Source organism: Perissodus microlepis, chromosome 15, assembly GCF_051167445.1.
Source record: "Perissodus microlepis isolate ML-2025 ecotype Zambia chromosome 15, ASM5116744v1, whole genome shotgun sequence".
Classification (NCBI taxonomy): domain Eukaryota; kingdom Metazoa; phylum Chordata; class Actinopteri; order Cichliformes; family Cichlidae; genus Perissodus; species Perissodus microlepis.
Genome location: NC_140475.1, coordinates 23,732,087 through 23,745,180, shown reverse-complemented (window position 1 = coordinate 23,745,180; position 13,094 = coordinate 23,732,087).

The following is a 13,094-nucleotide window of genomic DNA, read 5'->3' as shown; positions in this document are numbered from 1 at the left end:
TTAAAAAAGAGCCGTCAGGTGCTAAAAAATAAACCTTAGACTCAAATGTTAGAACAGGCTTTTCCCCGCAGCACGCCGTGTAATAAATACTCACCAAGAAAACGGCGGCCGTTACAACTTATGTCTAAAAATGTATCGTTTCATGCATCGGTTAAAACACTCGACTCCAGGTACATGACGCGCAGCTGGAAACACTTCCCGCAAGACGAGCTGCCCGAGATTCACAGAATTTACAGAAAATGTTACATTTTTGTGATTTATATCGTTATCGGACGATAGAATTCTTAATATCGGGATATGAGATTTTGGTCATTTAGCACAGCCCTATATTTTGGACACTAAAGTAGTTTGGCTGTTTAGAGATTAAGGTAAAGTGTCTTTGAGTTTAAGTTTCTCATTGAAATAATCAGCACTTAAAACCAGTATTTCACCAATAAATGACCCAAAACTAAAAGCTCCAAAGACTTCCAGATTAAGTAGAAACGGGCAGGTCGCTGATCTGAAGCATGCGCATGAACATACTGACTAATTAAACCAGAATTTCCCTTTAAAATTACACAAAGAAGAGCAGGCAAATGTTGAAGCTTTTGAAGTTTTTGGAGTCGGAAGGAAATCTGACCCAACTGCAAGAAACAACCCCTAAAAAGCAAAGGTTCATGGGTATATCAAGAGACAGATGCTGACATCTGATAGCCAGCTGTTATGTTTGAAAAAAAAAAAAAGAAGAAGATTGGCAAAGCAGACGAAATGAGAAACAGAGTCGGTACAAGAATTGGGAGCCATTTATTCTGTTTATTTTGCATTACTGAATTCATCTTATCTACTTTAGCTCTCAGCTTTAGGGTTCTTATCTTAAAAGATGCAGAAACGGGGTTGTTGTTAGCTCCGAGGAAAACAAGTCCACGAGGCTTCTGTTTACAACTCCTGCTTCGCTTGTGTGATCCATCAAAACACACAACATTCGGCATGTAGCAGGTTTTAGGTCCCTCAGAGACTCAAACAAAAAACAAAAAAACAACCCAACCCTGGGGCAAGGCAGGCGGCGTATAAGCCGACACTCTTCATCGCCATCAACAAGCGATGTGGTCTGCTCGGTGTGGCGTGACTAATTCAGCTCATATTCCCCTTATTACAAAGGCTGATGGAAGGAAGTGGAGTCCCACCACTGCCGCTACCACCACCATTAATATATCTCCATCAGAAACAAGATATGTATGAACTCTGCTGCTCCATCATCATCAGCTGCTGCTGCAGGCTGGAGAGGTTTGTCATGGTTCGGGAAGTCCTGTTTGTATGTAACGTGGCTTTTGGAGTGTTATCTGAGCCAATCAGTGAGCAGGTCCGGAGTCAGGATGTGTGCCCGCCGCACAGTATAAACAGCAGACAGTAGAGACAGTAGACACAGGGTCTTCCACAGAGTTCGATCATATTTTTAGCACCTAATCTCTCTGAAAGGAATAAGTAAAAAAATGCACATTTTCTGACAAACAGCTAACTTTGAACGACCTCGCCTGTCACACAGACACTATGAACTACAAACTGCTTCATTCTCAAATCCTCCAACTCTTTAACTGGAATCCTCCCTTTGCTGGATCTGGCAGTGCAATAAAGAAACTGAAGCATTAATGACATAAAGTGAGCAGCACGTGGAGCACAGGTGAAGTTCAATACTGTCAGCCCAACTATGATAAGAGAGGCTTGAGACTAAATGACATCGCGAATCGCCACAACAGTGACCTGACCACCCCGTCTGGTGGGAAACGAGACGGGACCGACTGGGGCGAGCCAGTGTTGACCAGCTGTGCTTTAAAAATGAGACCACAGGAATAAAAAATAAAAATGTCAAAGTAAATATGCTTTTCCAGCCCAGCCAAAGAAAGTCTAATTGTGGGAAACTAACAATCAGGTTTGTTGCATTATAAAAGCAACCCGTCACTTTGAGGTGATGGCATCAGCGCTCTCACCTCCAATTCACCTCAAATGCGGTGATGTCAAGCACTGTCACACTGAATTGCAGGTGCGTTGCTTTGCTCACATTGCCACAAATTTCAGCAATTTTAAAAGCATGTTTCGATTATTGGGTGCTGTGATCAGCGGGTTCACACAGCACTGAGATACAGGCAGCGTACCGGCATGGTCATAGTTTAACCTGGCCTGCTATCGTGCTCATTTTGACTGATTCCTGAGTCTTTTCTTACTTGTGGCAGGTACATCTCTAGTCAGCATCCTTAGACAAGTAAGGTTATAGTTATTATAGTGAAGCAACTGTCCAAACATGAGTTCTGACTGTGCCTCAAACTTCTAAGCATGAAATAAGCTGTCGGATTTGAAAAATACACAGAGCTGAGGTGATGACGAGGCAGAAAGAACAGAGCAGAAAAAGAAAAGAAAGCAACCGAAAGTCAAAGGAGCTTGCAAAGAAAAGCGTCTGGACTTCTTTAAGTTTACTTGAAGACGTTTCACCTCTCATCCGAGAAGCTTCTTCAGTTCTAAGGTCAAATGGTGGAGAGTCCCAGATATAAACCTAGTGGGAGTATCCCCCCACAGAGGGACAAAAGGACCCCCTGATGATCTTCTAATCGCCTGAGCCAAGGTGTGAAACTGGGTGTGGGTCCCAATCAGCCAGAGTTTCGGGTGTGTTCATTGTGAAACCTGGCCCCACCTTATCATGGAATTCGCATGATACGGTGAAACGTCTTCAAGTAAACTTAAAGAAGTCCAGACGCTTTTCTTTGCAAGCTCCTTTGACTACGATGACCTGGATGACTGAGAACCTTCACAGACACAAAGCAACCGAAACAAAAACCGAACAGAAATTACAGCCATGCTGGAGTTTGACCAAACACAATCTGAAGTAAGACGAGGCGAGGTAAGACTTTTAGATAAGCTCAGAGTGTAGAAATTCCCTCCGTTCCCTACAGCATTTAAGGAAGGAATTACCTCAAATTTCTATAGGAAACATAAAAGGACCTTTACATAATAGCTTCCCGTGACACTTAGGTTATCTTAGAGGCCTGATTGGTGGTAAATCTGCACAACTTTTCAACATATGTGCACCATTTACCAACAGCTGTTAAAAAGTTCAAAGCGCCCAAATGGTGACGCGTCAGCCTGTGTTCTTACTTCATTACACTCGAGGCTAATACATCCTCAGATTCTGCACGTTCTAAACGTTTCAGGATATTCCAGGGATTCCTGGACTGGGCAAAGGACAACTTCATTCCTTCCTATCCTCCCACCTCTCCAACTGCTTCCTCCACAGGGTGACAATGCAAGGAAAACACAACACAGCACGAGAGGTGTTTACTGACAGAAATTACACCCAGCATGAACATTTAAACCCAGCCTGCCGCCGAAGCCGTATCATGTCCTGAATCCTCGGCCTCCTCGTGTCTACGAGAGAACTTAAAGTGGATAAAGATGCACATAAACAGCTTATCGCGAATAAGACACTTGACCAAGAGCCATAGCACAGAGGATGGAAGCTCTGCAGCCAGAAATCAACTTTATCCAGACAGACTCTTTCTACTTAAGAGCAAGGGCTGAAGGGAGCAACATGCCATCCAACTAATCCAATAACCAGGCATAACTTTATTTACACTGCACCTTTGGAAGAACACAGATAACAAAGCGCTTTGACAGTCAAGCAAAAGCAGAAATTCAAACGGAAAGCTGAACAGGGACAGACGAGCTGTGAACAATTAGAAAAAAGAAGAAGCAGAACTATTCAGCTTTTCTGATGTTTGGCTCAAAGGTTATGGCAGACTGCATCTGAACAAAAAAAAATCTCTTTAAGTTGTATTGGGCTGCTTTAGAATGTGTAATCAGGTCACAGTTTAAGAAATGTCCTTTGTCACTGAGAATATAGTTAACATGCATATTCAAACTGCAGAAAGATTGTCATCTTCAATGGTCTTCAACCCACAAAAAGAGAGAATACTACATGATCCATGTTCTGTAGTCTCAATATGAGTTTCTGCCATCAGGCAGACAATTCAGACTCAGCAGTGCAAACTGATCTTTCTATCAGGTTGAACAATGCCTTTCTTCTGGCCAAGAATATATTGATACAACCACAAGTTGCACTGCAAAGGAAATTCCAGACTGAGTGATGTCTCCTTCTTGTTTGTTTAGTATTTAAATCTGTCTGTTGGTGCTGTGTGTCCATATGTGTTCAGGGTTGTAGCTTTGGAGTCCAAGTCAGACTTCCCCATGGGGACAAAACAGTATCCATCTACCAATCATTAAACAATTTACCTACCTACTAACCTAATGATCCATCCATCCTCCAACCAACCTAACCATCTATCTGCCTACCTACCAAGCTATCCATCTACACTAGGGCTGCCACGATTAGTCGACTAGTCACGATTACGTCGACTATCAAAATCGTTGACGACTAATTTAATAGTCGACGCGTCGTTTGAAGCTTTGTAAGATCCCAAAAGACGCAGGAATAAGTAGTAGAATTTAAGAGTGTAATAACGGACTGAAACAGAAGATGGCAGCACTGCATGTACAAGGATGCCAGCTGCCGTTAAACCCCGAAGAAGAAGAAGCTCTGTCCCAGAATTCATAGCGCAGCCCAGCTCAGTTGTCAACAATGGCGGCAGCTAGTTAGTTTTAATATTACTCTTATTATTCTTTTTGGGTCACAAAATAAAGTTTAACATATTTTCAGGCGAGAATGTAACCGTGTAAAGCTCAAATATCTGCTCAGTTTATCAAGACACCACATATTTTCAAAAGCGCTCCGATGTTTTCGGAGATGTCTGTTACCCACTAGCTCGATAGTTAGCCGGGGGCAAGGCTCACTAGAGCCGTGAGAACACCGGACTCCCGGCAGATCGTTTTCAAACCCACCGCGTCTTTCGCTACTCAGGTTAAACATGTAATATAAGTCACTTAGATAATTTTAAATTGTTATTGTTTGGCTTTTTTTTTTGTATTTTATTTGTTCCTGAGTAAATCGGTTTGGCTGAGATTAAAGTTAGAGTTTTTACACAGCTGAATAAACGTCAAGCAGACAACTGATTATCAGAAGTGTGAGATGCTCGAGAATTTACTCCGGTGTCCTGTTATATTTTAGATAGCAAGGAGCAGACGGCTGAGTTTATTAAACTTCACTGAAACAACCTGCAGATTTTATTAAAATTTAATAAACTGTCATCTTGTCTTTATTTTTAGTTAGCACATACCTTAAACACTACAAGCTGTAAGCTAATGCAAGTTATATAAGAGCAGATGCTGCTGGTGCAATAAGCTGTACATTTTAAGTCCAGTGGATGCATGATCTGATTAGTCGACTAATCGCAAAAAATAATCGGTGACTAGTCGACTATCAAAATAATCGTTTGTGGCAGCCCTAATCTACACCCACATACCTGCTAACCTATCGTCTACCTACCCAGCTATCTATATATACATCTATCTATAAATTCCAACCTATCCATCTATCTATTTATGTACCCATCTACAACCTACCAATCTATCTACCTACATACCAACGTATCTATCCATCTATCAGCCTACCTATCTACATATGTACCCGTCTACCTACTTACCCACCCATCAAAATGTTTCCTAGATTTCTGGATGCTAAAGGGCCTGGGACAGTTTCAGAACACTTGTATATAACTTCTGATTTTGAGGTTGTTAATTGAAGAACATTTTGTGCCATCCAGCTGTTGATATTGGTTACACATCTAGAAAAGAAGCTAGTCTTCCACTGGACATGTTTAAAAGCAGGAGGTGGTCAAGAGGACCTTGATCCATGAACTTCCTGCATTTTCCTGAAGGGAAGGGCAACTCACTTTACAACAAGTGTCATTTCCTGTTGTGACATAATGAAATTATACAGCAATCTGGCCATAAAAGAAAAGTCAAAGTCCCTTCAAAAATCAGGAGGTTCCTGCTGAAGAGGCCTCCACCCAAACTCAAGGCATACTATAACCTCAGAGCTCTATTATAAAAGGACCTGAGGCGTTGAAAACTTCATACATGAACAAATATGCAATGTGGGGCATCACAAATCGAATAAAATATGAATAATTCACACAGTTTTCTGCATTTGGCGTCATAATAATTTCCACAACAGTGATTTCAAAGCAGCTCCAGGCCAACAACAACGAGCTCAGGAAACGCACAATAAAAGCTGAGTACTCTTATATAATCATGCAACACAGATAAAACCAGAGCAAAGCCTGGGCTCGTTCCCTCTCTGCATCCTGACTTTCCTGAAGATGCCACATTATCTTCCATCATCGCTCAAGCAATAATATCACAAAGACCGACCCCACCGCCCACTCTGCCTTTTTTTTTTCTTATGCAAAGCATGTCCATTGATGATTCCTCCCAGGCTCAGGAGCAGTGTGCTGAGTGTGCATTGTGCAGGCCGCAGCCCTGCTCGTGTTGTGAGATGTGACATATCGGTGCTGCAACACCACAGCCTCCCGTGTCATGTACGCACCACTGAACCTGCATCTCAACTGCCAGCCTCTTTCCCCTTTTACCTCCCTCTAACCTAACAAGGCTTGTGATAAATGTTCTAACGCGATCTCACGCCAGGCCGAACCTCGATCAAAACAGGTGACATGTTGAATCGCCTTGCCTTTCACGCACGCACACTGGATATGAACAATGAGTCATCGTTTTTTATAATCCGAGAGACACCTGTTTTCATTCGGCAGGTGTATAAAATGTCCAAGAAAATAATCCAACTTTTTGATCTTGCTGTTTCATCTTCTTACACTGAGTCCTGCCACCAGAACCCCCCCCATCGGGTGGCAATGGCAGCGCATTAAAAAGTTGGAAGCTGTATTGAAATAAAGTGGGGCACAGCAGTTGTTGTGTAAGCCGAATTTAAGAGAGGGTCCTAATTATTCGAAATATGCATTGGAGACTGTAATTTCCGTACACCCCTCCTTTGGTCGTTACAGAAACTTTAAATGGCCAGGTTTTTGAAGGTAGTGTGGCATCAACTCCTATCAACAAAGCTACACAAACCCAAGCATATTAACTCATTGTAAAAAAAAATAAAAAAAATAAAGATGGTGGATGCTGTCAGGGGAAAACTGTGCTAAATTCCAGTGGCCAGCTTTTAGCCCAGTGTCGACGGTTTTCGTCCCCGGTGTCTGGACAGCCTCCCCGGGTTGCTTGTTGCTAGCACCGGGACGCTGCTCCTCCTGTAGCCCGTCAGCTAGCTAACATCCCAGGCTTGTAAAGATAAAACCTCCCCGGTGCACGCCGGTACGACCTACCTGCTCTCAGAGGAAACTCCCGGGACTCCTCAGCTTGTTTTACAGAAGCAGAGTTTAAAAAAAAAGAAATTTCCAGAAAAAGAAGCGCTCGTACTAGCCGCACAGTGCCGGTTGTCTCCAGATGATCCGCTCCGGCAACCTGGCCCACGCTCTCCCCGCCCAGCAGCCTCCGACTCCCGCAGCAATCCTGGGAAACTGGCCCCGTGACGTCACTGGCTGTGCCAATAATCTCCGGCGGAGGGGTCCGTCCTGCAGGGGCCGCTGTCCGGAGGGGAGGGCTTTATTTAAACATCATAGTTTTATGCTAAAAAGAAAAGCAAAATATTCTACAATTTCAGTCCCCCACTCCCCATTAATTTGAAAATAAACACTAAGACACACATTTATTGTGTAAACTTTGTAAAAAAAAAAAAAAAAAGAAAAAGAAAAAAGAAAAAAAAAAAAAGAAAGAAACCTATGGAAAAACATTTCTAAAATAAGTTATAAATCCACTTTTTCCTGTTTTGATTATGTTGACATGCGTCTCTTATCGTCGAACCATTTTTTTTAAACATCGACATATTTAAAAGAAACCAAATAAGCAAAATAAGACAAATTCTATTTCTACACTTATTCTCAACACTCCATTACATTCCACAGGTCGCATCTTTTCTAAGACACTAATATCAGACCGATTTGCCACCATACATATAAAACAAACATCACACATGTTCATTAAAAACATGCAAAATATTACTTAAACGCCATTTCTGTGGTCCTGAGTTTGTTTTTTTCTTTTGTTTGGTTTTTGTCACATTTAATCTACAAATACAAGTAATATATGATTTCAGCCACGTTAACTTGTGCAATCCTGTTACTCTAATTTAAACCGGGTCCCATATCATTTTTAATAAATAAATCACAAATGTGTTTCTTAGATTGAGGGGGGGCAAATCTGCTGACTTTATAAAAGTTTAAAATTGAGCAAAGATTTGCAAATAAATGCTAAAAATTAACAAAAAATGTGTGATCATTGAAAAATTGTTAAATGTAATTTTTATTAAAATTTTATCTGAAATTGAATATTTAATATGAGGATGACCTTCAGCCCAATGGCCAAGAGTTTATTAAAGAACATGTTTTAAATCTGGTGCATTTGTAACAGGGTTTCACACAGCAACTAAAATATCTCATAAAAAGTCTGACTTAGGAAATGAAAATGTTTTTGGTGCTGTATTATTTATTTTTTGCAAATACATAACAGAAAATTAAAAAACTACATTATAAATTATAAAACCCCTTAGAGGTGTTTGCGTTTTAAACAAGAGTGTGAAAAACATAAGATCCCAGGAAGGAATCAAATTTCTGAGCAGGAAGTCTGCTGTTGTTTGTGTACATTGTAAAAAAGAAGTGGACTGAACACGGAGCCCTGAGGGTCCCCCAGCCTGTATTTAAAGATGGATTTAGCCACCGTGACATCACTCACTGGTCTGGTTTCTACTGGTCGTATAACTCCAAATGAGAGGCCCAGCTCAGTGTTTTAAATTAGCTACAGTGAGGTGCAGCATCCAAATGGATGGCTCATAATAATTATTCATCCTTGTTAGAGATTTTATGAAGAGGGAAAACTACTCATTGTACTAACTAATTACTGTGGAAAGTAAAAATTACAGTGATTTAGTACTCACTAAAATGAGTTCGGAAAATTCATAATTATTCATTTCATAAATCACGACATGCTGCTCCCCTGTACATAAGCTGCCTTTACAAGTTTAAAGTATAGCTATTGGTAGTACTGGCCTGATATTTACTTGGTACTAGATCAAAACCCAAATTTGCAGTACGGCACAGCACTGGTGACTCTGGTCCAGCGTTTACTCTCTCTGTGAGGATGCACTAGCCTTTAGAACCAGCCTCATGTGGCCGTTAGAGAACTGCAGTTTTTCGCTTCATTGTTTCTGGCATGTTCGCAGGAAGCTCATTTTCATGAGTAAAATCACTCTCCAAACTGGGACTCACAGAAGCATCTGAGACAAATCAGGAAAATCAGCAGAAGCTCTGACACGAATAAATCTGAAGTCCCACAGAGGCTGTAGAAAAATCATCTCCACTCTTTACACGTTCAGATGTGTGTGTGTGACTCTGAGGAAGGATTAATAGGGATAATGTCAAAGACGACAACAATGGTGCTAATCTGTCTGCTGCCACACTCACAGCACACGACTCTCGGATGGAATACAGTAAAATACAGATGATCATTAATTAATCAGGTCATATCAATGAAGCTGTAAGCACCAGGTGAGATGCAGATGTTGCCTCAGTTGTCACAGGTGGTTGAGATGCTTGTGGAGTTTGTGCTTTGGTTTGACGGGGAGTGCTGAGAGGACGCTTCTCGTCGCTCGAGTCAAAGTTGGACTGTGATTTAAAGATGAGCCAAAATCTTCTGTGACGCGTTTTCTTTGTTCTGGACTGAATTTCTCACTATATCAATAAAAGAATAATTGAATAAAAACTGAGAAAAACTGACAATGTTACACAAAAAAGAAAAAAGAAATATACGAAATAGTGTTTTTATTTCTGAACACTGGTCACAAAAAAATTTACATTTCAAATATCTTATGCTGATTGTGTGTTTTTGTGTCTCTTCAGCGGTTCTCACAAAATGTTTTCATCTTTTTCGTGGTTATTTTTGACTCATCGTATTTCACGTCGTTTTATTTTTGTAATCTTTTTCCGTAGTTTGGTGATTTCTTTGTGCTCGGTTTGTGTTGTTTTGTAATCAGTGCATGAATTGCTTTGTTGTTGTTGTTTTGTGTCTTCGAATTGTTTCATGATGTTTGTTTGTTTTTATGGGGTTTTTTTATCCTTTCAGTAGTGTGTCTGTTTTTATATGTTTTTGTGGTGATGTGTTTTAATCGTTTGTTTCACGTGCATTTGTCGTCGTTGTTGTTGTTTTTGCTATCATTTTTGTGTCTTTTGGTAATTTTGTGTTGGTTTGCAGTTTTTGTCTACAATCTTGTTTCTCTGTTACTTTGTAGGCGATTTATTTCCTTTTCTTTTGCTCTGTCCATTCAAAGGTGTTTTTCTCTTTTAAGATTATTTTTGTCTTTTTAAAACTGTAGAAAGTTGTTTCATGGTTATTTTATATTTGTTTAGGTAAATGTGTGCTGCTTTCACGTGGTTTTATGTCTTCTGTATTATTTTGCATACACTTATTTTTGCCTACTCATTGCATGCAGATGCTTGAGTCTTATTTTTATTTTTTGTCTATTTCTGGTAGTTTTGTGTCTTCGTCATTACTGATGTCTCTTTGTAGATCCTTTGTGTATTTGTGTTCTTTTTGTGTCTCTTTGAAGTGTTTTTGTTCTTGTTGTGGTTTGTGTCTATTTATGGTATTTGCTGTCTCCTGTGATGCTTTCTTTTCTCTTTGATGTAGATCTCAAGATGAGACCTGGGGTCTCCTGGGTTTCCTGGCGTGCCGGCTTGGATTTCCTCCGGGTACTCCGGCTTCCTACCACAGCTGTGTCTGTTTGGTGTGGATGCAAAGTGGATGAAGCATTTCAGGGCACAAAACAAAAAGATGCGTGAAAAGTGCTTTGAGTGATCAGTAAGAGCAGAAAAGCATCTGATTAGGTCATATGTGATGTATTCAGTCTGTGTCAGTCAGAAACGCTAGACTCGACTCTACGAGGCTTTATTTAAAGTTTGAAATAATAAGACTGTATGTACAAGCTCAGGCTGTTAGAGCAGCTGGAGAAAGCCCTGCCTGAGTGGCTGCTCTTGATTTAAAAACTCTGGAAAGAAGCCAGGAAGTAAAGCAGGCGCTGGTTTTATCTTCTTAAAGACAATCATGATGAGGGCTTCGGCTTCCATCAACACTTAAAACACTTAATTTATATTTAATGCTTTGATGCTGTAAAGGTTTCATGGTAAGTGGAAGGACAAAACACCGCAGGGGAGTCATGAATGTTTTATTGTCTGTAATGGGACGCTGGTTAGAAAACTGAAAGCTGAGAGCAGTGCTTCAAACAAACCACCTGATGCAGCAGGCGACCTTCAACAAACTGAACTTGCTTCATGTTGATCACTGCGAGGAGCCACACCTGAGTGAGGACACACAGCAGGTCCAGATGTTTCTGCTCACTGGCATATCAAACTAAAAGAATCAAACAGCTGGTTAGTCACCTTTCCAGACTTTCCTAGGATGGTGACAGGACCGGTTCGGTTTGCCTGTCTGCATGGATGTGTTTTTATGTGACGTGGGGCTCGATCCAATTAAGAAGAGAACATCTGGAGTTGACTCTGGTTCAGACGTAATATCTTTACTGTTCCACGATTGGTCGAAACTGGACATCTCACATCTCTTAAGAACGCCGCCTGCTAAAAAACACATTATATAAAATAAAGTCACCAGCAGGACTTGAGCGTGAAATCCTGAAGATGAATTCAAAACTTGGATTTTTTGGGGAGTGAACTAAATTATTGCTGAGGAAAGACCAGGCACTGTTAACACCAGACTTACTGTGAAGCATGGGGGTGATAGCATTATGTGTGGGGTTGCTTCTCAGGTTCACAGATTGGTCTGATATGAAGGGAACTAATTAATGCAGGTTCATACAGAGACGTTCAAAGTCCTCTCGGCATCTAGGCGGCCCAGATGAAACAGCCAGGACTGAAGCAGCTCCTTAATCGGCTAGTTCAGGGGTGGGCAATTCCAGGGCTCGAGGGCCGGTGTCCTGCAGGTTTTAGATCTCACCTTGGGTCAACACACCTGAATCACATGATTAGTTCGTTACCAGGCCTCTGGAGAACTTCAGGACATGTTGAGGAGCTAATTTAGCCATTTAAATCAGCTGTGTTGGTTCAAGGAAACATCTAAAACCTGCAGGGACACCGGCCCTCGAGGCCTGGAGTTGCCCACCCCTGGGCTAGTTCAGCAGCGTCTAGAGCAGGGGTGGCCAACTCCAGGCCTCGAGAGCTGGTGTCCTACAGCTTTTGGATGTGTCCTTGATCCATGACAGCTGATTTAAATGGCTAAATTACCTCCTCAACATTTCTTGAAGTTATCCAGAGGCCTGGTAATGAACTAATCATTTGATTCAGGTGTGTTGACTCAGGGTGATATCTAAAACCTGGAGGACACTGACTCACGAGGCCTGGAGTTGGACACCCCTGGTCTAGAGTTTACCAGCAAACCGTGAGCGTTGGTGGCTTCAGACGCCTCATCTGGAGGATTTTCATTCAACTCTTTTAACAAATTCTCAGATTTTAATTTATAGTAGAGGAAATAATTAGTGACCATGCAATTTGCATCATTAAAACAAATATTGCACAAATGTAAATATTCAAAACAGTGTGCAGTTAAGGGAGCGCCTGCAGACTGTAACAGGACATTATCCTTTCTGCTGGCCCAGGAACAATCTAACATGAAGACGGGGTATAGTGTGTGTCAGCTCTTTTTGAAATTTAGAGCAAACGTAAACAAAATGTGCAGGTCAAGGAAGACATTCAGGTAGATGGATGAGGTCACAGAAAACTCCAAACATTGGTGAAAACAAAATTCAGAGCAAAATGAAGCAGAGATGAGTCGATGTTTGACATACCTGCTTCATTTTACTTACAGTGGCTTGCAAAAGTATTTGGCCCCCTTGAACTTTTCCACATTTTGTCACATTACAGCCACAAACATGAATCAATTTTATTGGAATTCCACGTGAAAGACCAACACAAAGTGGTGCACAACCAGACATGATTTTCGTTCCACTTCGTTTTTAACAAATAAATAACTGAAAAGTGGGGTGTGCGTAATTATTCAGCCCCCTGAGTCAATACTTTGTAGAACCACCTTTTGCTGCA